We start from the raw sequence: 26977 nt of genomic DNA, 5'->3' as shown, positions 1-26977 counted from the left end.
TCCCAGGCTGCATTACAGTAACAAAGAAGAAAATGTATAAACTCCTAGCTTCTGAGATGTTTTAACTTAAATGAACAAAATATTGTTTAGCACGGGTATTTCTCCAGATGTGCAGTGCATTAGGAAGAGTGGGTTACAGAAGGACCACTTTTAAACTCAGATTTCCATCTGCCTGGTAAAGTTCCCTGCTGTTCCACTTGCAGCAATCTGGAATATAAAATAAGTTGATCAAATGCAATTTCCACTGAAGTCAGTGGGAATTTTTGCTTGAACAAGAACTACAGGGTTTAGTACGTAGGGTTTCAGAGTTATTATTTATTTTTGTGTGAAGTTTAATACCAAGTGTAATGACAAAAAAAAAAAAAAAAAAGCATGGGTGGGATAAATTGGATTAGAGGACTTTTAAGAAAGTTTCTGTGTTTGCCTAACAGATTTTCCTAGTTATTTTTATTTTTTTTTAACTTCTTTCCCCTCTTGTGACACCTGTGTTGTGATAATCAAAAACAATGTTGCGTGTTAACATTGGCTTGTTTAATTTTTTTTTTCTTCCCCTATTACTCACATTTCTTTTCCGGTTTTTATTATCCTGCCCCAACGGGGATTTTCTTTTAACTTTGTTAGAAAATAATTGTTAGTGTGCTTATATGAAAAGACCACTGACCTTTTACTGACTGGTGAGTCAGAGGATTAATAGCTCTTCAATGGATGTACTGAAAACAGTGGGAAGATTTCCCTTAACCTCTTTTCAGGTGAACAAATGTTGAAAACCCAACTCAGTATTTTTTCCTCCTTTACTATAATGAGTTACATAATTGTCCCATTTTTATCAAGTTGGATGTTGTGTTTACTAGTCTATAGTTAAACAGATATCCCAATTATATAGTGATAATGTAATATGCTGTATTTTGGTTTTAAAATGCAGGCATTTTGTGCATTTTCATTACATAGCTTACATAAGTGAAGTTATTTTGAAATGGTTGGTTAAGATCAGTCTCTGAACTTGTATCTTCACCCATGTGAATAGTTTCATTGAAATGTATTAGAAAATCCAAAGCCAGTCATTCCAGCAGTCCTACTAGTGGGAGCATAACAAACACAAAAAGGGAGAGGATCTTGCAATTATAGGCACAAAATAGGTAAGCATATAAGTAAGCAATGAAGGAGCAAGGAGGTTATGGCTTTCCTCTGTAATCCAGCCAGAAAATGCCAAAGCCAACATTAGGACTTTGGAATTGCTTCCCACAGTGATGTTTGGGTTGAATCAGATTAGTGAAATTTTTCAGAAGAATTCCTAATTTTAGAAGTTCTGACCACCAGCAGCTTTCTCTGAACGGCATGGGAACTAAAAACTCCATCCCCAACATGTCACTTGTTTCAGGCACACAGTATGGGGACATCCAAAAGTGGAAGCCACTTGGGTAGGTCTTGGCCTTGACCTCTGTGTCTCTGAAACCATTCCGTATAACAAGGAAAGGTTACAAAAAGTGAGAGGAACAGGGAGATATCGTGGGAGAAAGATATTTGGCAGTGGCATTTGCTGCAGAAAAAGATAAAATAGGAAAAAAAAATTAAAAAAGGACACAAATAGCAAGGAGCTGTCTGGGCTTGGTAGAATGGGGAGTACATTAATATAAATACCAGTTTTCAAATAGAATAAAGACACTTAGTCTGCTTTAACATCCGTTTTCCTGGTGTATTATGAAGCCTATAGACAGACCTTCTGCAGTAAAGCACCATACCTAGTGCCTAGAACTTGGTCTATAAAGCTTAATTTGCACATTATTTGATTTGATTTTTATCCCTTCTTAACGTTGTTTCCAGCAGCGCAGGGCTTTCATTATTTACTGAAAGCCAGACACTGGACTTCTTGTGAGTCAGATTTACTGAGAACATGGGGGTAGACCAAGGAAGTGTATCCCTTGGCAACAGAAAGCAAGTTAGGGTTCTTCAAAACTTCTCTTTTCATGTTTTCTCTCATTGTTAATAGGTCTTTTACAGAGAAATTGGCTCATGCCTCATTTCGAGTGCTTTAGACCCAAATTTTAGTCAGGTTTAATGAGACAATTTTGTGAGCTTCATTTGACACCAGGCAGTTACTGGAAATCATATACAGGGTTATACCAGTTGTGTCGAAGGTACATACCTCCTCAGGAAAAAGGTAGGGGGAGAGTTATGTCGCTATTTTTGTAGGTATGAGCTAATCTACATAACATACAAACTGTAGACAGGATAGTCTGTAATTTAGCTTGCCTTCATATGCTTTGCATTAGTCAGGCTTTAGGCATTAAGAAACAGGTTGTCCTCTGAGATACATCAGTTAAATGATTTCAGCTAGAAAGTATGTTAACTTTACAGCAGTTTCTCTTACAGCAATGGGCAATATTGTCTTTTTGTTTCAGAGGCTGTTTTACATCACCTGCACAGCATCAAACACACAGCAACTATAAGCAAGCATGTCATGGGCTCACAGGTCTTATATCCTGAGATGCTGTGCGTATTTCTGTCTCGTCCTCACCCTGGGCTCCCCGTGGTTGTCACCATCACCACCACCCCTTCCCACAGCCACCCTTGTACTTCTTGTTTGACTTCTGACAAAGGCACTGGATCCTGAGAGCAAAGGCCAGGGGGACCTGGTTTCCACTGGTGCCCATCTCCCAGAAGGTGGCCCAAGGCAAGTCAGTCTTCCCGGTATTCCCATGCATTTCCCATGCACAGCAGCAGTTAGCACCTGGTACTTGTCATCCAGCTGCCCAGCTTTTGATATTGTGTGGTTTACCACATTGGTGGTGGCTGATAAACCCCAAACCAGTACCCCTTATTCATATTTATCACACTCAGAACCCAGCCTCTTAGGTATGTGTAATGAATAACAACAACAAGGAAAAAAAAAAAGCAGATAGTTAAAAGGTAATGACCACCTTCATTGTCCCTGGTGTATAATAAATCATATGGCAAAATCACTGAAGACTAAATTGGACAAGTAACACTGATAAGAAAGGAAGAAATTGAAGAGGAAAGAAATAAAATGGTTATTTGTGTACCTTTTCTTGTTAGTGGCATAATTCACTGCACTATTTAATTGTTTTCATTCTGAGTAAGCCTGTTATATTTTAAATGTTAAAAAGCAATCTCAGCAAGTGAAAGAAAAACAAGTCTCACTCTAACTATACTACTTAGTTAAACAGAGTGTGTTGCATATTCCAACTTCAGACCTTTCTTTAAGTGTCTTTTCTGGATTGTTGATTCAGGGAATACTTCATTTATTTTCTGGCAGTTTTCCTGAAAGGAAAGCCAAGGAACATCATCTGAATAAATAATTGTGGTTTATTTTGGCAATATCTTGTAACAGCTCAAGTGGTCAGGTATTTTGTTTTTTAACTGAAGCACCCCTATCATCTTGGATCTTTAACAACTGCTTTCTGCCACTTCATGTAACTTGGCTGTTTCACTCTGCTACCTGATCAGATTTTTGCAGTTCATGTGAGGACTTCTAGCTAATTTTTGCTGTTTCTAGTTTAAGATGTCTATCTTAAAAGCTGCAAGTTTAACAGTATGAATAGTAATGTCTTTGTAGTTCACGGAGGGATACGGCTGATATACTCACAGGCGTCTTCATGGCAAGTTTATAAGAGATTTGTATGGAAGAACTTTTGAAAATAATAGTGAAAGCAAAAAATCCTTTGTATTCTAGTATTTTTGGATAAAAGGATCCCCCCAAAGCCTCAGATCTGTGTAAGTTTTAAGCCAAAACACTGATCTGTAAATTTATTTTGCCTAAACAGGGAAAAAAAATCCAGCAAAAATTGGCAATTTTTTCTTTTATTCTTTGTTTTCAAGACTCTCCTCTCCTCTCCTCTCCTCTCCTCTCCTCTCCTCTCCTCTCCTCTCCTCTCCTCTCCTCTCCTCTCCTCTCCTCTCCTCTCCTCTCCTCTCCTCTCCTCTCCTCTCCTCTCCTCTCCTCTCCTCTCCTCTCCTCTCCTCTCCTCTCCTCTCCTCTCCTCTCCTCTCCTCTCCTCTCCTCTCCTCTCCTCTCCTCTCCTCTCCTCTCCTCTCCTCTCCTCTCCTCTCCTCTCCTCTCCTCTCCTCTCCTCTCCTCTCCTCTCCTCTCCTCTCCTCTCCTCTCCTCTCCTCTCAAAACAAAACAAAACAAAACAAAACAAAACAAAGACATTTCAGATGCAACATCAGATTTTTATTGGAGGAAAATTTTCATTAGAACAATTAAGTAGCCTTCTTGGTTTACACTTGCTTAAAAGATTGTGTAAGTGGGTTTGTAAAGGTAACTATGACAGAAAATTAAGTAAGCAAGTGATTGCATACGAATAAATAAACCTAGGTTGAAAGTCTGTCCTGCTCTAGGCCAGTCCTGGAGACACTCTGGAAGAAGATGATTGTTCTGAGTTTGAGTTCTGGCTTCTAACACACTGGATTTTACCTGATCCCCTGCTATTCCTGTGACTGTCTGATAGCATCAGCTATCCCTGGGACTGTCTGTGGGCCGGGGTAGAGGTTTTGCGCAGGATCTCTTGGCAGAAGTAGGATGAAGAACTGGGACTCTTGAGCTGAAGGAACATACTGTAATCTTGCTGTAATCTTGCCCTGATCTTGCCATAAACCAAGAATTGTGCTAAAACTTATTGGAAGAGTCATTTTTTTTCTAAAGGGAGAGTCTGCAGAGGCACTACCTCACCATAAATGTCCGTCCTTCACTTCTGTTCCTGTGCATAGCCTTGGCAGAAAACTCACACCATAAAAGAATTTAAAACTCCTCGAGCAGTTTTATTTCCCCCTTCCCATTGCTATTTTTTCTCTCTCTCTTCTCAAACACAGAGTTACAAAGTGTGAAACTGAAACTGTGTTCTGTCAGAGATTCTTTAAGGAAATCGAACTTTAACTGTTGGTGGGTCCTACCCTGGCCTAGCATGAAATGCAGCCTTGACTCCTTTGTGCATTACAGGTCTGTTTGTTTTTGCCAGGAAAAGAATTTTACCTAAAACCACCACCGCCACCACCAAAACTTAAAAACCAGTCTTCTTCATAAAGAGGAGAGACATGATCTGTAATGCTAATTGACAAATGCTAAGTTGGGTGGGTGAGGTGGCCAGCTGGCCTGACCTTGGTAGTCAAAGTAGTCAAACTCCAGGTCTTTGACCCCTGCCAGGCTGTTTTGCAGATGTATGTCTGTGCTGGCCATGCTTGTACACAGGACAAACTTGGTTTGTGTTTACTTCAGCTTTTACATAAGTGGAAGTGGTGAGAGGCAGCTCCTCTAAGTTGGTGCAATGTGAGTCAGAGATGCGGGAGGTGATATTCCATTACCAAGCGTGATGCTTGGACCTCCCCTTCCCACCTCTGCCAAGAAAAGCTACAAGCTGGGTGCAAACACCTGCAGGCAAGAGCTGGGTGGGGAAGTGCTAGGTAGGTTGTACCTACCGAGCTGACAGGGTACTGAGGTGAGAGTCTGGAAGCCTTGGGCTCTGGTTCCAGGTCAAGGAGAGATCTCTTGTGGGAGCTCAGGCAAAACACTGAGTCTGTGCCATGAAAATAGACATCACTGTCCTTGCTGGATTTGTTGTTGTTTTTGTTATGACCTCATTGTTGTTGTCTTTGTTATTTTAATAAAAGCCTGGGGTGTATTTGGATGTAAAGGACTTTGTGAAAATGAACAATATTTTGAAGGCTGGGGCTGGGCAACATTTTTTGATTATTATTTTTTTTTTTTCTAGTCCCCTCAGTTGGGAAACTGAGTCTTATTTTGACTGGAAGACGGGGGAGGGTGGAAACAAGAATCAATGTGTTAAGCCACTAGTCACCAGCTGCTGGAGGACAAATATTGACAAGTGCAAAGGTTTGGTGGTCTTGCTTTTCTGCATGAGTATCAGCAGTCTATCCCACAAAGCTTGTCTGTATTTCCAGGAGGCCTGTCCCTGGGAAACAAAATTACTGCAGTGTAATAGTGAGGAAAATGTTTAGACGTGGGTAGCACAGCTTCCACTGAACCTACATTACCCAATGTCTGATTGTGCAGACTTTTGCCTTGCAACACACGTATCATAAACATTCTGGTTCTAAAATGAGCAGCTTGCTTCCCTACATCATGCTTCCTCATAAGGTCAGTCTCCTAAGTTCACATCTGATTGTTTGACTGTGGTACTCTGATCCCCATCTTTGCTTAAAAAACATCATATGCTCTGAGGGACGTCCCCCAGGAAGAATGCTCTGAATATGCTGTTCACATGCTAGGAATAGAATTGCTGTGGGAACTGAAGCACCCTGCAGTGAGATCTGTGAAATTGATGGTCAGTGGGCTCTAAACAGGGATCTGTAAGCAGAGGGGTAGACACCAGTCTCAAAAATCTTTGTATAAAAAAATAAAAATTGAAAACTTTCTACTCTTGTTAAGCCTGGCTAAGCTCCATCAGCTTGCAACACTGAGTCATTATATAAGATGAGTCACTGGATTCTGTGGGCAGTTTCAGATCCTTATTGATGAGACCTGCTCTGAGAAAGGTCAGAAGGTCTGGTGTTGGAGATGTCTGCAAGCTGGGAGACAGGTGCAGCCAAGGAAAGAAGTGTAATCTTGGTCCATCACGCTGTATACCTTCAGCCAAACTGCATGCTCATTGTCTCTTCTGCTTTCTCATTCCAAAGTTGAGCAGCCTCTGCAAATATATCATGTTCCTTTCTGAAAATGACAAATCCCTCTCACTGCTTTAGTCTCCCTTCCTAAGAGCAGTACTGCTGCAACATATATATGCACTACCTGTACATAGCTGCAGAATAAGGAGGAACAGCATTAATTAAGACTTCAACAGTTCTGTTCCCATCCCAAGTGTTAAAAATATGTCCAGAGAGTTCCAGTGTCTTTTGGTTTTAACCTTTTCTTGGAGCCATGCTACATGTGCTTAGCTGGGCAGATAGTTCCTCGGTGTCTCCATCTTCCTGGGCTCAAACTTGGAAATCCATGATTTGGCCAGATTCCCTGGTTGCTTTTACTTTGACAATATGCATTTGTTACAGATGGTTTATCTAGCTGTTTTAGGAAGTCTTTTTAGGATTATTATACATAACTCCTTTGGGTCCTTAAAATCTAAGGAGAATTTTTAGTTTCAGCTAAACTTTTCTAAATTGTCTAAAACTACCATCCTTAGGAACAATCCCAATGACATTAATTGATCTCCTCTGAGTAATGGAGGCTTTAGCTTGTTCTTGTGCAGGTTGTATGTTAGATTCTCATTAGCAGAAACACTCAATAATGGGTACTTCCATTCCTCAGTAGGCCTCCTGTGCTTTACTGTGTTTCGATCCATAAAGTTAATTCACTTCACTTAATTTCTTTTGCCAAAAAATGTCTTCCTCAATCAGCTGTGTTACATCATCAGTTACCTATCAGCTCTACAATAAATGTGTACTTAAGGGCCATGATCTGCCTCTAGGAATGGTGCAATGACTCTTATGCTTATGACCTTCCCTTGTGAAAGTAGTCACATTAATGTAAATGGGAATGTTGCCTGAAGAGGAGCTGAAAAAACTGAGTGAAGGGTCAGGATCTTGCTGGTGTGATGATTCATATGCATCGGGTCCTACATATACATCCATTCCAGCTTTACCACTGGAATTTAGGACATTGTCTCAATCACTTTCTAATGGTGAAGAGCACAAGACATGCTCCTCTGCATGTCCTTGTACTAACAGGCAGTTAGATATATGCCTGCCATCTGTGAATAAGCCTGGAAATATTTTTTAGTATGACACAACTGTTAAGTGTTGGGGTACTGAGAGTCATCTGTTTCCAGTACATCATCAAGAGCATTTTCTTTCAGCCTACTATGCTGCGCTACCCTGGGATTTATAATAGGGCATATCAAGGGGCACTGTCCTGAGGCAATAATGGACTGTAGTTTCTAATTTTTGCCTGGGACTTACATCAGGAAATTAGTATCTCAGTGGCTGAATATCTCCAAGTTTGTTTTTGTGTAATGTAAATTGTATCCTACTTCTGATTCTTAACCCCACCATTGTTATGAGGCATGTTGTATAGAGAGGAAGGTCATACAAGTTCTGACAAAGCAGCTACAATGCTTTGCTTTATTAGCAGGCATTAGGGTTAGTGTGGTTTATTTTCTTCTTACGATGCAGTGGGATGAAGCTTATCATTTCTAATGGGTTGAAAGGTCTTGTGTATTTGGAGTGCTTGAAATATGTCATTGCACGTCAGATCTGTGCCCTTTCTGGTTATTTTAAATCTGTTCCAAACCATCAGGTTCCTCTTCTTGGGATTACTGTTGATTATATTGTCTAAACACATTGCACCAGATAACTTCCATTCAGACGGGGGGGGGGGGGGGGGGGAACCACTCTCAAAGGTTTTAAATTGTAGAATTTGTTAATGCTATTTTATCAGAAAAAGCACAAAGACAAAAGGTTTCTGGGGCAATGAGCTGGGGTTATTACTGAGATCCAGTGCAGCAGTGATAGGCAATATTCTCATTGCCTGGTGTTCCCCTTCTGCAGAGAAGCTGGGAATATTTTTCTAACTCATCCTATATTGTGAAGGGAGGCATAGTCTTGAGGATGAAATCCAAAACTCGATAGCAAAATTCCTGCTCAGTGAAAGACTTTTTTCTCCCATGCATATTTTGCTGTAGATAACTTCCATATAGTTACACACAAGTTCCTTCAAAAGATACCTGCCTTTCCATGGAAATTTTAAAGACACGGGACGGTATGAAGATGAATGCTGCAGGAAAAACAACAAAGAAATCCCACATATGAATAAGTGATGTATTCCTAGAACACAGACCGCCACCTTTGAGATCAATTCATTATCCAAGCCACACTCCCCCAGTGGAATTCCTGCTGTGCAAAAGGATTTTCAAGGAAAGCTCTCTACAGCCTCAGCAAACTTCATCATTTTAGAAATGATGCTTGCATCTCAGTGCTTTGCAAATGAAAGAAAACAAAGAAAACAGAAAACAGAAAAAAAAGTCTCAGACGCCTTGTTTACCTGGTGCATTATAGTTAATTTTGCCCTTTTTCCTGCATTTTGAGTTGGGCAATCAGTTTCTTGGGAAGTTTCATGGGTTTTACAAAATGTGAAACCATGTGTTGCTATTTATAACGGCCCTGGGTTGTGAAAGCAAATGATTTATCACAGAGCACAGAGGCTGATGTAAACTGTTTGCAAATGATAGTGTTGGGTAGAGGGATAGTGGAAATGTCCTTTCTACTGCAACATGTAGATTTTTAGACTTGCAGAAGATGCAGAGCTTTGTGACAGGACACAGTAAAAGCATGGAATGAAAAGAGCTGGGTGTGCAATGGACGCTATGAGTCACATCACCTGTTAGCAGTTACAGCACCTGTAAGTAGATCAGATCTTGAAGTTGAGGTAAATAGCCACCAGTGGATTTTGTGTGGGCATTGGACAGGTGTTAACAGCTAGGGAAAACTCAGATCTGCTTAGCTGTGGTTTAGCTGTTTGGCTCTGCCTTGCAACAGGGGGAGGCAGTGGGTGACCTCCTGAGGTCCTTTCCTGCTGTTATTACTCTAATTCCAAAAGCTAAATGTAAATAGCCCATGTTGAACCAAAAAAGCCATCAGATGAAAGACAGTGTCTCAGACAAAACCACTCGTAGCTCAAATGCTTGCTTTTTGTTAGTGTAACCACAACAAAGCTGAAATAAAATCAATGTTGCATAGAAGCAGTTAAGAAGGAAAACCTCAGTCTCACAATTATTTCTTGTATTAGTGAAAGGTAATAGAATAAATGTGGAAATGGATGTACTTACACAGAAGAGAGAAAATAAAAAGATACTTCAGTGAAATACTGCCATTTTGTCAGTTTGGCTAATTGCCATACCAGTATGAACACAGACTATAAAAGCAGCACTGGCAATTCCTTCATTGCTTGGGTGCTTGAGCTCTACAAAATAAGTATGTCATGGCATAGTTATTACCTATTACTGCTTATGTATCACTGGGGAAAGCAGCAGTCACATTGAACTAAAATGGGAGTAGAAGCACTGGCCACTATAATGTCCATACAAAGTAATGGTGTATGACATAGCAAGTAATTCTAGTCATTTGATAACCTTCATAAGTCAATAAACATTCAGGTGACAGGTACCCAGCAATATGACCCATAACATATCTTACAAAGAATGAACAACAGAGCAAATATAGCTGCAAAATAAGCTGTCTTATGATATGAGGCATACTTCTAATGCTGAAGAGGGCTTGACTGGACTAGTACCTGCATGGAAAATCCAGAAATGCTCCTGTATATCAGGATATTTGACAAATCTCCATGAAGTGTGGTAGCTGAACCGTACTTATCCCCCCTGTATGGATGCTCTTACTCAGAATGAAAGTGGCTGTAGCATCATTTCTTCCCTTAGGGCTAGATTCAAACAGGGATTCAGAAGTGTATAGCTAGAGTTATTTCAAGACTCGTGTCTCAAGTGTAATGAGCATTACCTGCTAGACAGTGATATCTTTCACTTGACAAGTAAGACTGAAAATATTTGGACTCTTTACAATTTGGGTCATTTGTTTTACAAGTGTTAGCACTTGCCCTGGCTAGATTCCAAGCAGTAGTAAGAGTGGATTTAAGGAAGGGGATTTGGAAGACATGAGACATGTCCTCTTGTAAAGGCTCTTGATAACCTGAATTTAATTCTCTGCTTCAGCTTAGCTTTTCTTTGTCACCTGGGCATGTCAGAGTTTCAGTCTTGTTTCTTTGAGTGACTGGAGGATTGGGAATAACTGCACTTTTCAGAGAACAATCCTGCAAAAGCATCTTTAAGATTGTCAGGTATATATGGGGGGGGGGGGAAGAACAGGGAATAAGGACCTGAGAGAGATGAGAGGCTGGGCTCTGTGAAAGACATTGCACAGAGATGATAGTGGAAGTGGAAAGTTAAAAAAAAATATAAAAAAATCACAAGGCTAGACAAGTATATGGACTACATTAGGGACAGAGAGAAAAAGTCTGTGGGGGAGAATAGACTACAGAAGCTGACAGGTGGCTGCTTGAGTTTGTAAATGATAGTAGAGTTCTTCCAGTGAGCATGCTGGATCTGTCTCTCCCTGTGCCTTTTATAGCTCTGGAACTAATTTTACAGATTAACTATAGTGTTTGACAACTCCGTGTATCTGGCACTGAATTTGTAAATCCATCCTTTCTATTTCAATCAGGCATGACTGGGTGAACAACCTCTCTAAGTAAAAGAAGTGGCATGAATAACTCTTCCTTGAAATAAGGTCAATGTTATCCTCATGTGACTTGAGCTGTGTGGAATGAACAAAGACCTACATCAACCTGGTGCTATTAGCAACACTGGATGTAGAAAGATTTTGTCATAAGTCTCAGCTAATAATCACAGAGTCATTACAGTTATCTCAGGTTCTACAAGAACCACAGTATTCTGCATAGAAAAATGTTTCAGCATCAAATTCACCTTAGGATGAAAGAAATTTTAAGTCATTACAGAAAAACCCCTGTGTTATGACCAACATTCTGCTTTCATAGTGAACATTTACTAAAATGTTTCTAGGATGTTTCTTCTTGGTCTTTGTCACTGTAAAGCTAAACTTTTTCTTGTCACATTAGAATGCAGTTTATGGAATTTTTGTTTGGTTTTCTGTTCCTTTATAAACTTCTGACTTCCTATTCCGGTATATAAAACAACTGATTTGAACTCCTATTGTCATTACAGTATATTGTCATATACTGCTATTGTATAGCTACGTTTGTTATATATATATATACAAATGGTATTTTTAATGTAAAAAAAATTGTAATGGTTGCTGTGGCCTGTTGCTGTTTTCAAACAGAACCAGAAGCAAATTTGTTTGTTTTTTAATATGCTATCTTAATTTAGTGTAGTAAAATTTTCCTTACCACAAAAAAGAAATGGACAATTCTGTAGATTTTTGTCAACAAAATGATGGAATGGCACCATAAAAACAGTGCCCATAAAAATAGCAAAAAGCATTATATCCTACCAGTGGAAAATGACAGTACCTTTTGCAAAATTATCTCGCTTACGGTTTTCTTTGATCACTAAAAGTATTCTGGATCAAATAGTAGGTAATCTCTTTAGAGTTTAGCAGTTCTGCTGCCATATTATATTTCTGCTTATCTGTCAATAGCTGTTCAAAATCTGCACTGTGTCTATCTCAATCTACTTAGAAATGATAAGGTTGGTGTTTTTACACTGGAAGACTATCTTCCTTATTTATTTGTAACAATTCTCAGCATAAATTAAACAGTATAGGTAGGAAAACTTGTCCCCATATATACTGTTTTTTTTTTTTTTTCCTTCTATTCTATGTATAATTATTTATTTAATTAATATAATTAATTAAGTCTATGTTATATGACTTTTACAAACGTGCTGGCAGCTTCAGAAACATAGGATTTTAAAAATAGTTTGTGGAAAGCTTATGGTATGCTATCAAATCAATATGAAAATTCTGTTTACCATACAGCCCCTGCTGTTTAGCATGGACTAAAAAGACCCCGTTGTTATTAATAGTATCTCAGTCCAACTCTTAGCCCTGTCTGACTGCTCAGTGCAGGACCTGGGATATGGGAGCAAAATCCCTTTTCCATTCCTTGCCTAGTCAGATAGATGATGGTCCTCGCTGATCACAGGGGTATGGCATATAGGGAATCTCAGCCTCGCAAGAGAATTCAGAAAACAATATTCTGTGCTATAAATTTAGTGAATCTTCTCAGATTACCCAAGAGAAGCAGACATCTAAAATACCAGCCTATCTGGCAGATAACTGGGATAACTGGTTGTGAGGTGCTGCTCTATTATGGGAACCACTTTTTATAACTCATGGATTACCTTCACATCCTCACATTTGACTCTTCTACTAAGTTTACCAAGGCTCTTCTATTGAGTTTCCCAAGTTTGCGTCCAAGAAATTGAATGGAATATGGGTTTATATTGTTTGCTAATTTTACAATACTTGTTGATAAACTGAAATGCAGGTGTTTTCATTACTGGAATCTAGCAAAAGTAATAAAAGGCATGACTTGACCTTTTTTTCCCTTTTTTTTTTTTTTTTTTTTTTTTAATTACTATTTTTGGATGAACTCTTTTTTGGCCCTTCTTGCATACATACAGTTAAAATAATTATTTATACATTCCCTTTCTCAATGGTGGCCAGCTATTTACAGTGATAGGAATCATATTTTCCTTTATTTATTTAAGTCTAATGGATTGTACAACTCTAGTTTTACTTTCTAGGCATAGCTGTAGCCACTAACAGCAGATTTGAGCTCTTGTATTCTAAAGGCAGGGAATTTTGGCCAAACTCGTCAGTCACCTCAGTGATGTGATGTGGTAATATGACCAAAAGGCAATTTCTTATCCACTGAAAATAAGTCAGGAGATTAAAAAGGATTGAACAAACTCAGAAAGCCATTAATGTAGGTTGGAGAATAAATACTAGATATAATAATTTAGAAAAGTAAGGTGGAACATATTTGGTTTTAGGGAACTGCAGTGATGTAGATCCTTTGCACCTTGTTGTATATGTGATAGTTTACATAAGCTGTCTCCTCTGAAGATAGGGGGATTAAATTTAGACATAGGGTCTGTTTTTTTTTCTGAAGAATTCAATGAATGTATTTTCCTTAAAGCCAGTGGTCCTTTTCCACACTGCTCCTTCTTCTGTTGACAGATTATATTTTAGTGATTGGAGAAAAAGAAATGAAATACTGAATTACCTGTGCTACTGCTCTGCTAAACAAATTGTTCTGCAGTTTCCAGGGCCCTGCCTCCAGATCCAATGCAGGGCAGCCAAGAAAGAGACTTGCACATCCTAACAGTATTAGACTGGTGTTCCAGAAAAGAAACTGAGTCTGATCTCTGCATTTAACCTCACATCTGAACAATGAAACATACTGAAGCTATTAGCTCTTTAGCACTAAACTTAGGAATGAGGAATTCCCCAGATGATTTTGGCATTCCAGGGCTGCTACCACACAGCATTCGTGGGGATGCGAAGAAGATCCAGGATGCACATGAGCGTGCAGGCACACACGCACATCTATCTATAAAACTTCCATTACTCCCCAGACTGCCTGGTGAGCTAACTTTCTCCTTTAATGATACTAAGAAAATTCCGTGGTATCACAGATATTACTGCAGAGGCAATCTCACTGGCAAGCAAGGAGGAAATAGTAACACTTCTGTTGATTTAACAGATGAGAAGGCTTAAACCTGTTCGTGCTAGAACTGGGTCTGATGTTTCATAGTAAATGTTTTCATCCATTTCAAGGAGTTAATACTTTTTCCTGAAAAGAATCTTGGCAGAATCTAGCTGTACATTTCATGTAGGCTCCATTCCGTTCTGCCTTCATGGCCAAACGTCACCATGTCAAAAGGTGGATCTTTGATTAGCTGAAGGACACCAGATCACAGGTACTTTACAGTGATCTGGTTTCAGACCCTGCTGATAAAACACGGAGCAAAGCCTAGATTCACAGACCGGAGGGAAAGAACCATCTCTGATAGAAGTGCAAAACAGTCACATGATAAAATTTTCAAAAATACGTGTGAGCAATGCTAGTGGCTATCCAAGTTTCTTGCCCCATGTCATGACCCACCCAAACTCATCTGTTCTCCATTGCCTTTCTCTTCTGTTTTCTTCCTCAAACCAGGGTCAAGGACATTGTACTTCCCAATATATTTATCCCCATTTGGTTAAAAATATTTACTCCTATAAGAGGATAAAATAATCTTATCAAACTCTGGAAGGAAATGACTTAATAGCTTTACACAGCTGGGCCAGCCCACTGGGAGTATCTTGTCTGCCCACAGGTGTAGCAGAAGCCATCAAACTTTCACAGTGGTGCTTCATGGTTTAGTCCTTAGCTTGGGCCAAGACAGGACATTACCTGGAAAGTTTCTAACCCTCATTTATGTGCTTCAAATTGTGGAACATTTGTTTCTGCATTTGTAAGTTTTCCCCCTTGCTGTGTCCCCTTATTGCTAACCTGAAACTGAGGCCTTGGCTTCTAGCCATTTTTCTAATATAATATATATAATATTGTAGTGGGTTTACGTGGCAAGGCTTTGGTAGCAGGGGGCCATAGGGGTGGTTTCTGTGAGAAAGATCTAGAAGCTGCCCCATGTTTCGGAAGGGCCCCATTGTTTTCCAAATCTGAGCCAATAAGCGATGTTGTTTTGCACCTCTGTGAGAGCATATTTAAGACAGGGAAAAAACGCTGCGCCACACAGCAGCCGGGAGAGTCAAGGGAGTGAGAAACAGCCTTGCAGGTGCCAAGGTCAGTGTAGAAGGAGGGGGAGAGGTGCTCCAGGCGCCGGAGCAGAAGTCACCTGCGGCCTGTGGTGAGGACCATGGTGAAGCAGGATGTCCCCCTGCAGCCCATGGAGTACCACGGTGGAGCAGGGTTTCACGCTGCAGCCCGTGGAGGAGACCACGGTGGAGCAGGTGGCCCTGCACCGACGGAGGCTGCCGCCTGTGGAAGACCCCTGCCGGAGCAGATTCCGGGCCGGACCTGTAGCCCGTGGAGAGGAGACCACGCAGGAGCAGGTGACCTGGCAGGAGATGCTGCCCGTAGGGGAGCCAGGTTGGAGCAGTTTGCTCCTGAGGGATGGACCCCGTAGTACGGACCCATATCTGGAGCAGTTCAGTTGTATATATGTATACATAATATATATATATAATTATATATATATATAATTTGTATGCCAAATCAAAGACTTCTCACTGTGAAGTAATACAGTGTGCTCAGACTCCCTGTAAAGCAGGTTTTCTGCCATTTTTGTCATCTCTTCAGAAATCTTTCAGTTTTATTTATTTATTTTTACATTTTCTTCTGAAACTATGGATGCCTGACTGTACTATTCCAGCCAAGGTTTGTCTACTGGTGTGCATGATGGCTTTAGACATACCTGTGTTAACTCATGCCAGATGCTAATGCTTCTGTCTTTCTGTATATACTCAAAAATTAGCTAAAAATGCATACCAGCTCTCATCACCATAGTGGGAGATGGAGGTTTAAACACCATCTTCTTCTTTGTTAAATCCATTGATTTATTTGCCTGTCTCATTCCTGAGCCTATCATCACCTGTGTGGATGAGGATGGAGCAGTTAAGCCCTTTCCACCTGTTAGGTCAGGGCCTATCCCACTGCAGTGGGAAGGATGCTGGTGTCTGTGCCCAGGGGAAGGCAGAGAACACGGATGAGAGAAAGCAGTGTGGCTGCTTGTGAGTGCTGTGTTGGCAGGACAGATGTACGTTTGGTGAGTGTGGTTGTTATACTGGCCAGCAAGGAGAATGAAACCTCATGGTGAATCGTCCTTGAAGCTGTGGACTTCCATTGAGAAAATGTACATGGAGAACATAGGTCCCATTAGGACTCATTCCAAGTTCCTAATTGATCATGAGCACTAATTTTTGTGTCATCCTCACCCACCTGCCAGGAAGATAACTGTGAGCTGGTATCTCAGATGCTGCAGCAGGTCACAGGGGATGCCTCCATGCCATCCACCTGGGCTGGAGAAGTGCCTGGCAGCAGAGCATTCAGGAAACATTTGGTAAAGCTGTTAGCAAGGACGCCTCCCATCCCCAGTCACCTCGCTGATATTCATGACGCTGAGCAAGGTGCTAGCTGTCCTTGCCTGTCCTGTCATTTGCAGGCTGATGCAACACAGTGCTCTCTTCCTGCTCAGAGTCCACAGGTGACAAGTAGTTGCAGAGGGTGTGGAGTAGGTCTGGGGAAAGTCATCGGGCAAGTGGAACCATCTTATAACATGGTTTAAGCTCAGCAAGAACATTACCAGACTACCTGGGTTTTGGTACAAAAAGTTTGTGAAACCAAAAGTGCTGTCACTAACCCATGGAAGTGTCCTAAAGAGACTGTCTGTTCACTTCTATAGTGGAGGGGTACACCGCATTTCACATGGGGATGAGGAATGCAGCACTGAATTCTTTTGGCAGTAGGTGATAGCGATACAGGATTTCCTTGGCACAGTGATCGTAAAGCTGCATGCTGGTATCTGTCTGTACTGTCTCTGTTGTTCATCTCCTGTCTAGCGTTATGGTTATCACTTACAGTAAAAGGACCCTGATTTACAAAACAATTGAAATTTATTAATGAGGAATTGTTGTGAGATGAAGAAGTGTACTGAGAGCTCCATAGCAGGAAAAGGCAACCCAGTGGAGCAAGATGTACATATTGGCTGGTGGCAATGGCTCGCATTCCTTCAGTTTTGTAGATCAAAGGTTGTATTTCCTAGGGTTGCCAGCACATTCCCTACCATTTTTTCCAGTAGTTCTGTTGTGTGTTTCATTGCCTGGATTGCATTCAGAATATCTCTGCCTTTCCCCTTCTCTTTCAGTACTTTACCATTCCCATAATGATGCTCCTAGATGGGAGCAGAAGACCAGTTTCTCGTTGTCCTTGTGGCAGCAGTAGATGTTTTGGGAAGGTGCACAATAACAGGACATACGTGGAGGGATCCTTTCCCAGGTATACCATCCTAACTTGGCACAGTCAACACCATAGGATTTTCTGCTTCTTTTGGTGTTTTGTTGGCCTCTGGATTTAAGCTTCCAAAATACACACTCACCACTCTTTTTTTTTTTTTTACCCCATAATTCAAACTCTCACCAGAAATTTTGCAGGGGTGTGGAGAGATATTGCAGAAATTTGTTCCTTGAGGTTACAAATGAGCTGAAAAAAAATATAATAAAAATAAAGCAAAGAACAGATAATTGTTCCTAGCCCTTTTACTTCCTCACTTAAAAACATATATTTAAGCCTTAATTAAAGTCTTGAAGCAAACACTCCATTTAAGGCCTTGGGTGCTGAGTATTTTTTCTCTTTACTGTGCAAGATCAGCATCTTGTAAAACTTCTCCTGGGAACACTGAATTAAAGGGTTAGAAAAGGGAAAGCAGAGGAAACATTTACTGAAGGAAGTTAAGCTGTTCCAGACAGAATCCTTGAGGGAATATCTTTCAAGAGGAATCCCTGAGTGGTGGGACACAAGCTGGGAAAATATGCAGCCGATATTGTTTACAGCCTTCTGAGAAGTGCTGGTGAAATTATGAAGGAGTGTTTTCTTGGCACAATGAATTTTCTTCCTCTGTGCCATATGAGCAAAGTGTTAAGCAGCCTGTGAAATACTGCCTTTAAGTATGTGTGATAACAGGCTTCAGTGGTTGTAAGCCATGGGATGGAGTGTGGCTACTTCCCATGAGCTTTTACAGACTTCTGCCAAGCTACCTCATTTCTGCTCTTTCCCATCCCTAAATAAATAATACTGTTATATGTTCTTGTTCCATCACATGGCAATGCAGACAGAGTGATAACCTGAAATCTGTGGGGCACAATCACGTACTCAAATCTCTGTCTGAAAAAAAAGGTAGGCTTCTGACAACGTGCACAAGCACAAGACAAGTTTATGCAACTGAGGCTGAGTGTGTGGCAGAAAAAAATCCTGCTTTATTTCAAAATTACATATATTACCTGGAAAATAATGTAGTTCAATTTCTGTAAGCCATCCTACATGCGTTTTCTCTTAGTTACTATATATATGTATCACATTTCATACCACATGTTCATTCATGAGCGAATGAATGTGTTTTGTGTGCACTTATAATTTACTCTTCTACTTTTCTATATGATGGCATTACAGTAAATTAGTTTTGTCATACTGACTGCATTACAAATACTGCATAATATGCTACATATGGGTTTAATATGTTTCATTAATTGAATTGTGAGCTTTACAGAGATCAACAATCTATCATTTGCTGTATCACTGAAATGAAAACGCTGCCATGAGTGCCGTCTTTTGCTCTTGCACTCAACCTATGCTTTTGGCAATAATAAAGGTGACTTATTGGCTTATGTGAGGAGGGAGGAGGCCATTTGCTAGATCTTATTGAAGTTTAAAAGAGGACCGATGTGAATTTGAGGAACCTTGTGATCCACTTTTGGGAAACTTTTTTTTTTTTTTTTTTTTTAGGCAGTGAATCAGAGAAAAAAAACTTGCCAGAGAGGAATGGAAGATGATTTGGAAGCATGCTAATGAGCCGGGGGAAAGATGGAATTCCCACATTTTTACTCGTAACTACCTTCACCAGCTGCGAAGGTAGGGCTCAGAGATGCTCACTTGATGTCTAAGTAAGTAAATATTACTTTGAATTTAAGATTTTTGCCCAGGAAATTGACAGAGGCTTAGGTGCATGTCAAATGTTTAGCTGATTTTCCATTCCTGTGGAGTAATGAATATTCAGGCACCTGACTTCGGACTCTGTCCCTAAGTTAGCATTTGGCCTGGACCAATGCTGGACTTTCAAACAAGTCATTGTACTTGTTCTTTGCCTCTCAGACAAAGCCAAGCCATGGCTTCCTCTCTACACCCTACCAGCCATGCTGCGCCTATTCACTGTCAGGGAACAGACGTGGGAGTGCAGCAGCTCTTTCAGTATCATCATGGCTTTTGGATTTTGGGTAGTAGTGCTCCAGGTTACCAGACACCTGCCTGTTGAAAGTGAGAAGACCTGCGTTTGGCAGGCTGTATCAGTGTAAGTCTCCATTTCTGCTGCTCTGATGTGACCCACTGGTAAGGGTTTGCACTGCTCCTAGAAAGGAGCTTGCCATGTTGTCAGCAGGATGTGTCAGCAGCAAGTAGCAAGCATAGTGTACATGTGTCCCTAACAGAGCAAAGTAAATACTCACGGTGTAATTCCTGGGCTTAGACCAACAGCTCTGCCATGATTGTATCCCTTTCTCAGCTGTGACCCTGCAAAGCAAACTTACTTTTCCCAACCTTTAAGGCCTTTTAAAAATTGCTGGGATATATAGATCCTAAAAGACAAAGTAATATATATAGTCTAACTTTTATGCATTAAAAAAATCCGTGCACATGCAGCCCCCTGATCTCACCTATGCTCTTTGCTTCTTAGTGCATGAGTTTACTTTCATCTGCACTAAAATATGTTGTTAAATGAGGCAGGTTAATGGGATGATCTACCTTTCCCTGTAAAACCAGCCTACTCTTATCATTGATGCTGTAACTATTCCTGGTCACATATTTAATACACATGCAATCAGACAGCTTGTTGCTGAAATAGCAACTTACTGTGTAAGATGATCTTTAAAGTGTCGATTTATCTTTTCTGTCTTTCATGGGTAAAGGCATGGGAATTTTGAACAGAATCTCTGAGGAAAAGAAAAAAAAAAAAAGAACATGAATTGATCCACTCTGTGACCAATGTATTATAATCTGTTGAGATTCTGGCCTCTAGGAAAAGCAGTAACTCTTTCAGAAGAAATATGCGTGCTTTTCCTCACTGAGACTTTATTGAGGTCTCATGCAAGACCTTAATGGGCTTTTCATCAGGCAGTTTGTTCTTTTAAGAAGCAGAGTAGCTCCTGGAATATATTGTGGTCCTAAGGACAAGGCCCCCGGGATAGACTCGTACCTAGAGCAAGCCGCAAGAAATCGGTGCAATCAGCCTCTCAAATTACAGCACAATGTGGCACAGATCTCCCTGATTCCTCACCCTCAAGCCAGAGGCATAATCACGTAATAATTCCTAGTTAAGCAAGGGCGCGGTCATCTGCTAAAATCTTTGTTTGCAAAACATAAACAAGTTTTTCTTCCTTAAGGAAGAGAGAAAAGGAACACTTTTCAGCCTTTTTTTTTTTTTCAGTTCATAACATCAGACCATTCAGAGCTTAGCAGGACAGATAAGAACTCAGATGAAGTTTCCATACATCACCACACAATGGGGAGGCAAGCTTAGTCATGAGCATTCTTCCAGTGTTTTTTCCTTCCTTCCATACACCGAGAAAAATAGATATTTTCTCTCAAAATTGCTAAGGAATGATTTATCTAGTAGCTCACCGTAGTCCTACAGCCTTGAACATGTGCCTGTCTGCTCCAGTCTCTGCATATCGCAATTACCCGGTGTCTGCTCATATTGTCTTAAGTCAAGGGAAGCCTTCATTGAAGACAGTAAGTGCTCACTAGCATAAGACATTAACCACTGCTATCTGCTTTGGGCACCCAGATTCCCAAAAGTGATATTCCTGTGTGTTGTCTGGGCTTGAGCTGCCTTGAGGATGTTATTGAACCTCCATTGGGCTTTTATCAGAAAATAGCTACTTACCCTCTGAACTGCAACACCCCCGAAAGGCAATGAAGGAACTGCAAAGTGGGATTGATGTGTTTGTTGACAGTCAATAATGACAACATTTTGAACTGAGTTTAATTATGGCAATTTTTGTGCAGGAAAGGTGCAGGTTGTGTTCACCAGGTCTAGTGGTTTTATTTCGACACACTGCAGCACTGAAACATGCTAATGTTCCATTGTCAAGCAGCCGGTAAAAAAATAAATAAAAAAAAAAAGCTGATAATTTACAACTGGTCTCTATGGTAAGATGATAGAAAACGTGAATTACATAAATTAAGGGCAATTAATCCATTGTAAGAATGATTTAGGAGTAACTGCAACTTTCTTTGGCCACGAGATTAGCTGTGTGAGTACTGTCTTGTCTACCAGATTAATGCTTTAATGCTTTAAAAGTATATGAATGAAATCATAAATAAAATCAGAATTTTAAATAAATGGTGGCTTCCATTGGTTGTAGCATTTTGCATTTCTTTTGCTTTGGATTTTCTTTTCAGCATTGATTTTTGAAAGGTTCACTGGGGAAAGACACTACTGGCTAAAGTGGAAACAACTAAGTACATTTGAAAAGTCAGTTTTTAATTACACTTGGTATCTGTTGCTGAGCTGCAGGTGGGTTGTTCACTGCCAAAAGGTGCCATCATTTGGCTGGACACGAGAGTGGGTGCCCTGTGTTGGAGACTGCAAAGCTACCTTCACACTATGGGGCTGAGAAGGTTGCTATTAGCCCCTGAAGCAGGAAAGGATTAAAAGAAAAAAACAACAACTGTCTATCAGAGGATCAAATGTATGAACGAGAGGCAGCCACCAAGATCCTCAGAAGCACTTTAGTGTTGAGATCTTAATTAAACTTTGCTTACAAAAAAGCAATTCAGATTTTAAATTGAATAAAGCATATGTCCTGCCATGAGGGTGTTTGGAACTGGGCCCAGGAGAGACTGGCTGCAGTTTGGTCTTAAGGCTGACTCCGCAACCGTTTGTATGTGTAAATTGTTAATTTTATAACTTGATATGAACACGTATTTTACATTTTAAGCAGCCAAAGTAATACTCAGACAGTACTTACTCAGAATAACATCTGGCAAACATCTTACAAAATAGATGCCAAATACTACTTTAATTTTGGGAAGAATTTTATTAGAAACATTTTAAGAAAGGAAAAAAAAACTTTGATGTAAGTTTTATTAGCAAGCCATTCAGAAGAGAATTTAGGGAACAGTACTTTCATGGTTCTGCATCGGGAGGAGAAATTGCTTTAATTAGATATAGAATGTGATCAATTCTGCGTGCTATGATTAGGAGGACAGCTCTAGTAATTACACATACTGTAAGATGTCCAAGTCCATGAACATCTGTTCCTAATCATCAAACCCAGAATATAGAAAAAGCTTACGTTTATATTCATTTTGTATCACAAAAAAAAACATATCTAGAACTTTTTATGGTGATCTTTATGCAAAAATGTCAAACCTATTTATTTTTTATAAAATAAAAAATAGCAAAGTATATGCAATATTTTCATCAACATAACTGAGAAAATCTTTGTGAAACACATAAGCACTTAGGTAGGCAGAGGTAACACATTATTCATGACCTGGCTATGCACAATATTTATAATCTTTATTTTTTTTATTTTTATTTTTTTGACAAAATAATTATATTGGTACAACTACTGGTGTGGATATAATTACAACAGTCCAAACATGCGTTATATTTGATAGAATTTATTCCCTTTCTAATTCAAAGAAATGTACATACTAGCTATATAAATTCACCAATACTTGTGGGATAAAAAGAAAAAGGGCAGAAATAGACTGCTTTTATTATCTTAAGTAATTAAGTGGAAGACATTTTGACTTCTTGCTCATGCAATTTGAAAAACCTTCTTTTTATTTGTTTGTTAGCATGTATTTAACTTGGTTGATACAGTACTGTAAAGACAAAGCCATGATTCTTCAGCACCATAATACTTCAAGTAAGGCATGACAGTTCAAAAGCATATTTGTTGAGCCCCTCCAAAATTTCTAGTTGTAGATAGGAAATTTCTAAATAAAAGGTGAGCAGATGGAACAAACTTGAGCAGTATCACTGCTCACCATTCGGTACACTTTTGTAGCCATTTTTTTTGTAGCCATTTTTTTTTTTTGAACATTTTGTAGCCATTTGGGTCAGAAAGGTGGAAAAAGAATCAGAATTGTGATTTTTTTTTTTTTTCCTCAATTATAAGGACTTTTGCCATTTACTGCTTCAGCAACTTACAAAAAAAAAACAAACAAAAACTACAAACCAAACCAACCAAACAAACAAAAAACAGAATGGACAAGAAAATACAGAAAGGAAATCCAACCAAGACTCTATTATCCAACTCTACTATCTTGTAATAAGTGACCATTTAATGTCTTTGAGAAAGAAAAGACACAGTAAAGATTTCAAAGCTGATCATTTCAGTAAAAATCCCTTTATTGCTAAGAACTTCACTTTCTGGTGTGGCAAACTCTACATTTGTGAGGGTTTTCTGACTTGAAATCCCAGACAATGCATCTTAACTCAGCTCCATCTTCAGTCTTCTGGTTGGTGGAGCGGTATTACCCTGCGTGGATCCTCTGTGTTATTACAGTGCATCATTTTATGCAGACTTCTCTGTCACTGGGATTCAATCCCAGAAAAACGTTGCTATCCTTGGTAGCATGGGATATGGTCTCTGGACAGAAATATCTATTTTAAAAAGGAATCATTTTTTAGACAATCAGAATGTTACGTATGGTAGTTTATTATTTCCTTTCAAATCTTAGTAGTTGCCCTGAATGAAGTTCTTATCACTAGAAATCACAAAGGTAAGAAACCTCTCTAAAACAGGAAGATACATATGTGGATGTATGCATAGTCAGATTCCTAAAAGAAGCCAGCAATTTAAGAACCACTGAATTTTGGTTTACAAAAATATTGTATTAGCAATGTTTACAGCTTTGATACAATTTCCCTGGTGCTAGCTGAGCTCCTTTTAGTGCTAACAACATCAGAAGCTTGTGGTATTTATAGTGCTGTATTTCCCAAGACGAGGATTTGGAAGATCCTTACTGGTGCATCTGTTAACACGCGTTAACAGCCTCCCACAGACAGGCGATATTTGGGAGATGTAAAGCTGATCAAGCCAAAGCCTAGCCTGGACTTTATCCTGCGTAACTAACCCCAAATCCAGAACACAGGATCCACCTGGGGCCCGAATGCTGGCTGCAGGAGGGTGGCTATGAAGGGCAGGTGCCAGCTGAGGCTGAGCTGTCAAACTGTCCATGCCTGCCCCAAATCAGCTGGTCTTGGTAGTCTCCCCAGGTCTCTGCCCCAGTCTTCGCATGGTTCTTACAGGGTCTGGCCCCAGACAACTCAACTCATGGACCTGGCAGAAAATTACCTTACATTTAATTGTGCTGCTCAGGATCGCTTTTCTGCCACCTTAGCAAGTGGGACCGGCTGCGGATGAGCCCAAAGTGTGCCAGAGAAGTGCAGCAGGAGCTGTGGGGGAAAAGGTGCTGAGCAAGTTCCTGAATCAGCTCAAGCCATGACATGTGCCTTTGCCCTCACATTTGCTTTGAGGGTGACATAATATTAAGGGTGCTGACAAAGGAGCCCTGGCAAATCTTGGTGTTGCAGCTGAAGGAAACAGTGCACCAAAAGGAGCTGCTGTGCCCCTCTGCCAGGAGCTGCTGGCTGCAAAGTGGCTGTGGGTGCTGATGGCTCGGCAGCCACTGCATAAAACTAAACCGCCAGTGAAGGAGGTGCTAAGGCTCTGGATTTTGCCCTGTTGAAGTGGCAGAGGCAGAATCACACGGTCCTTCCTGTCAGCCCCACGGTGGGGAGGTTGAAGCTTCCAGCAGAGGATTGGGAAGGGCAGATGGGGATAGCGACCCCTCGAGCTGGCACGACAAGGCTGGCTAGTGCCGGGGTGTTGGTCCCGTACAACCACAGCCTGCCTCTACAGGAGGGGTGGGTACAGCCACCCCAAAATGATCAGAAAACCTCCTTTTGTAGGCGGGGGCTCAAATGTTGTCTAACTAGATGGCAAGGCCTCAGCTCTTCAAATCATACTGTGAGGTATGAGAAACCTATTTTTCAGTTTCTTATCAATACAAAGAATACTCTTCCCCTTTCCCACTTCTCTGGGGCCTTAGCTATTCAGCTTTTGGCACTGAAGTGTTCTGGCTTCTGGAGAAGAATCTGAAAACAATGCTGTCAGTGTTTACAACTCTCTGCTCTAAAAAAAGTGCATCTGTGAACTACTGTCAAAAAAATACATTACTGTGCAACAAGGTACCCAGGCTTTACTGACACTTACCAATTGTTCCTGTCCCCTAAAACAAAACTTAGAAACACCCTGCTGAAATGATAACGCCCTGTCACAATCTCTCCCGAGCTCTCCCAGAACATACTGTAGGGGCAGATGCAAGCAACAGATGCGCACGACTTGGAACAGTTTTAAAAATGAGATCCTAGAAAGGAAAGTAACAAAATACAGAATTAATTTTAGAGGGGATAATGTAAGTTTCTACAGCATAAGGGCAAACAGAGCTTCACATGGCAGAGGAATAGCTCATATATAAGCCTAAGATGTAAAATTTTAATTAAAACATGGTGGTGCTTTTGTGGCCATGATACATGGCACTGTAAATAAAGCTTGTACATATTGCTGTCTATGGCAGGGTGGTGGAACTAGACGATCGTTGAGGTCCCTTCCAACCCAAGCCATTCTACGATTCTATGGTATGATACCCAAAGGTGTGGGTGACACTGCAGATTGCCTTACTTCACACCTGTTTTATGCCTTTATGAGGGAATCCACAACTTCCTTTACGAGGAAGCCACGACTTATTGACACCTGTGGAATAAAAATATTTACAACTCTGTGAACATCGCAGTGCAAGTGGGGCTGTGGGCTCAGACTTTAAGACTCATCTCTAGATCTTCTAGGATGGCTTTTTCAGGTAGATGCCTAACCACTTCAAACTCTCACAAGGATAAGAACGGAGCTGTAATGACAGACTTCAGCTACAGCCAAAAGATATATCTCTGAGCCATTGACTTGTCAAAGTGTTAGCATGGCACGTGACAGAAAGGCTAGGTGTCTGGCCTTTACCCATACTTGATTCTGGCACACCACCCTCCACACATAGGTGTGGGGAGCTGGGGGTCGGCCTCTTCTTGCAGATTAACTAGTGATAGAACTAGAGGGAATGGCCTCAAGTTGTGCCAGGGGAGGTTCAGGTTGGAAATGAGGAGACATTTCTGCTCAGAAAGGGCAGGCAGGCATTGGGACGGGTTGCCCAGGGAGGTGGTGGAGTCACCGCCCCTGGGGGTGTGCAAGGAAAGGTTGGACGTGGTGCCTGGGGACATGGCTCAGTGGGTGAAATTGGTGGTAGGGTGATCTCCAAGAAGGAGATGTAGATTTTGTCACACGGGGGGTTTTACACGGTACAAACGCGTGCACAGGCGCACAGCAGCGGTGCTCCCACCAGGGCCAGGCACCCCCCGGTCCCCCCCCAGCCCCTGCAGCCCCCGCCCCGCCCCAGGGTCCCCGGGGGAATTCCTCAATGGCGCAGGCCACGCCCACTCCACAGGTGGGCGGGGCTTACACCTACCAGGCCCCGCCCCCCGCGCGCACGTGTGGAAAGCCCCGCAGCTTGTTCCCCGCGGGCTGGCCCCGCCCCCTGCTAACCGATTGGCTACCGGGGCGGCGGGGGGCGTGGCGCGGGCGTGGCGCGCCGCGCCGGGCGGGCTCCACCCACGTG

General features: G+C 41.0%; 1 long non-coding RNA gene across 3 annotated transcripts in view; it reads left to right on the top strand.

Annotated features, from left to right (window-relative positions):
• The window catches only part of LOC137856593 (uncharacterized), a 77104-nt gene extending 55469 nt beyond the window's left edge, over window positions 1-21635 (top strand). Inside the window, exons 1-4 of one of the 3 annotated variants that reach the window (XR_011096610.1) lie at window positions 9215-9364; window positions 17391-17521; window positions 19025-19150; window positions 20718-21635. This is a non-coding gene — a long non-coding RNA (uncharacterized lncRNA). Of the gene's footprint in view, window positions 1-9214; window positions 9365-12167; window positions 12207-17390; window positions 17522-19024; window positions 19151-20717 lie in introns of those variants that run through there. The other 2 variants (XR_011096611.1, XR_011096609.1) reach the window with 2 other exon arrangements.
• The last annotated feature ends 5342 nt before the right edge of the window (window positions 21636-26977 follow it).

This window comes from Anas acuta, chromosome 5, assembly GCF_963932015.1.
Source record: "Anas acuta chromosome 5, bAnaAcu1.1, whole genome shotgun sequence".
NCBI classification, from domain to species: Eukaryota; Metazoa; Chordata; class Aves; order Anseriformes; family Anatidae; genus Anas; species Anas acuta.
Note: the sequence above shows the minus strand (reverse complement) of the source record. Positions and strands in the feature narration are given on the sequence as shown.